Here is a 2214-nt window from a genome sequence, read left to right on the forward strand (position 1 = left end):
GAAAAATTATGCTGGCAGAAAAATCCAATTGAGTGATTAAACAGCTCCAGAGCTGCTCTGTAAGGCAAGTAAAAGGGTGTGGGCCCTGCAGCACTACCTGTAGTTTGCATTGTGCATTGGAAGCCTAGTTTGCTGTCTGTTTCCACTTCTTTTTTCTTGAGCCCCTCCCGTCTATACCCTTGTGCACTATCCTGACTTCTCCTCCCGTCTGCTTACTTTGTGCCTTCCAATGCACAATGCAAACTACAGGTAGTGCTGCAGGGCCCACACCCTTTTACTTGCCTTACAGAGCAGCTCTTGAGCTGTTACAGTGCCCAGCTGCTGCAAGAAATCAGCGTGAATGCTTCAGGGGCTGGGTCATGGCCAACATGAGCCCCACACCGAAGGAGGGTGGGGGTGTTTAATGCGAACTAGGGGTCTCGCACAATGCGAACTACAGGTAGTGCTGCAGGGCCCACACCCTTTTACTTGCCTTACAGAGCAGCTCTGGAGCTGTTACAGTGCCCAGCTGCTGCAAGAAATCAGCTTGAATGCTTCAGGGGCTGGGGCATAGCCAACATGAGCCCCACACCGACGGAGGGTGGAGGTGTTTAATGCAAACTAGGGGTCATCCAAGTGCCGCAAAAGGCCGCCATGCCCTGCACGCCCCTTTTCTCTTTTCATATGCAGACGAGGGTTGAAGCCAACTTTGACCCACTGCTTGGATGACATCGCCATATGCAAATCCATCTGCTGCAGGCCTTCCCCCAGGAATGCTTGCACTAGTTGTTGCATTTGGTTTGTTGTTTGGGGGTGCTTCAGTATTAGGCAGCCTTCTGCCCTCCCATGTTCATCTGAAAATATGTGTTCTCCCTGCAGTTGTTGTCCCCAGATGAGAGTTCCCTTGTGCTGCCTCAGTTGAATCTCCTTTACTTGACAGAGATGTGCCTGAGCAGCGGCCCTCCCCAGCCCTATCCCAAATCATACTTATTTTGCATAGGAGATACCATGGTCATGAAGACTGTTCTCCCAGGGTGCGGTTCATTCATTGCATTCTGGGTATGCTGACCCCTGTGATTTCCCCAAATGTGGGAAACTCGACTGCATTATTTAATGCGAACTAGGGGTCATCCAAGCACCGCAAAAGGCCGCCATGCCCTGCATACCCCTTTTCTCTTTTCATAAGCAGATGAGGTTTGAAGCCAACTTTGGCCCACTGCTTGGATGACATCACTTGCTGCCTTTCCAATGAAGCAAGTTTAATTTAATAATAGGTGAAAAACCATCCCTACAAAGGTGTTAATCAGATACTTGGCTTTGTGGACACTTTTCAGAGCACAAATTTGTTAGCATAAAAATAAAGCCAGAAAATGAAGAGCTGTTTAATCACTCAATTGGATTTTTCTGCCAGCATATTTCTTTTTCTCTGCAACCCACTGCTAAATTGTGCTTCGTGGCTGTTTTTTTCATAAAATCACTTAATCAAATCTAACTCTGATTACATCAGAGAAGGCCAGGTACCCTACACCATAAGAGGTGGTTTGAAATTTTTACTTGTCTACTTAAAGATCACCAAAATCTGATAACGAGGTCAATTACGTCCCTAGGTGGGATTGAACCACCAACCTTTTGGTTAACAACTGAACACGCTAACTGTTTGCGCCTCAGAGACACTTTGCAAAAGTACATACTGACAAAGGTTAATAAGCATTCATCTAGAACGTTTCCTAGAAAAACTTTAAAAAGTCAATAATCTGGAGAGTTTTTGTAAGATGTTCCTTCCATCAACCAATGAAGAAACACATTGGTACTTTCCCATGATGAGTGAGTGCTTCAGGATCTCTTGCACTTACATGTGCAGCAAAGGACTACAATGGAAGCATGCTGGGCCTATAACCCAGAGGTAGGCAGATTGCAACTGTCCTCTGCTATATGCATTTTTTTTGTTAATTAAAGTAATCCAAAACTGGGATTGATATTTTGGCTCTTTTATTTTTACTTAAAGTACAATAACTTTTACTGTTTTAATTTGTTTTAATAGTATATTGACAGTATTGTTTTCTTTCAAAAATCCACTTAATTTTCTTTACCCTATTATTAAAATGGTAATTGACAAAAACAAACTACATTGTCACCAGAAGAGCAATACAAAATGTACAAGTGATATATTAAAATCATCTTTTCAGCTTGAATTTCAATGATGCATTGAGGTAACGATTTTGTGAGAAACATCTT

General features: G+C 43.4%; 1 pseudogene; it reads left to right on the forward strand.

Annotated features, from left to right (window-relative positions):
* The first annotated feature begins 962 nt into the window (after positions 1-962).
* On the forward strand, positions 963-1141 carry LOC134995910 (U1 spliceosomal RNA; annotated as a pseudogene).
* Positions 1142-2214: the final 1073 nt, after the last annotated feature.

The sequence above is a fragment of the Pseudophryne corroboree genome, unplaced genomic scaffold (genome assembly GCF_028390025.1).
Source record: "Pseudophryne corroboree isolate aPseCor3 unplaced genomic scaffold, aPseCor3.hap2 scaffold_142, whole genome shotgun sequence".
Taxonomy (NCBI): domain Eukaryota; kingdom Metazoa; phylum Chordata; class Amphibia; order Anura; family Myobatrachidae; genus Pseudophryne; species Pseudophryne corroboree.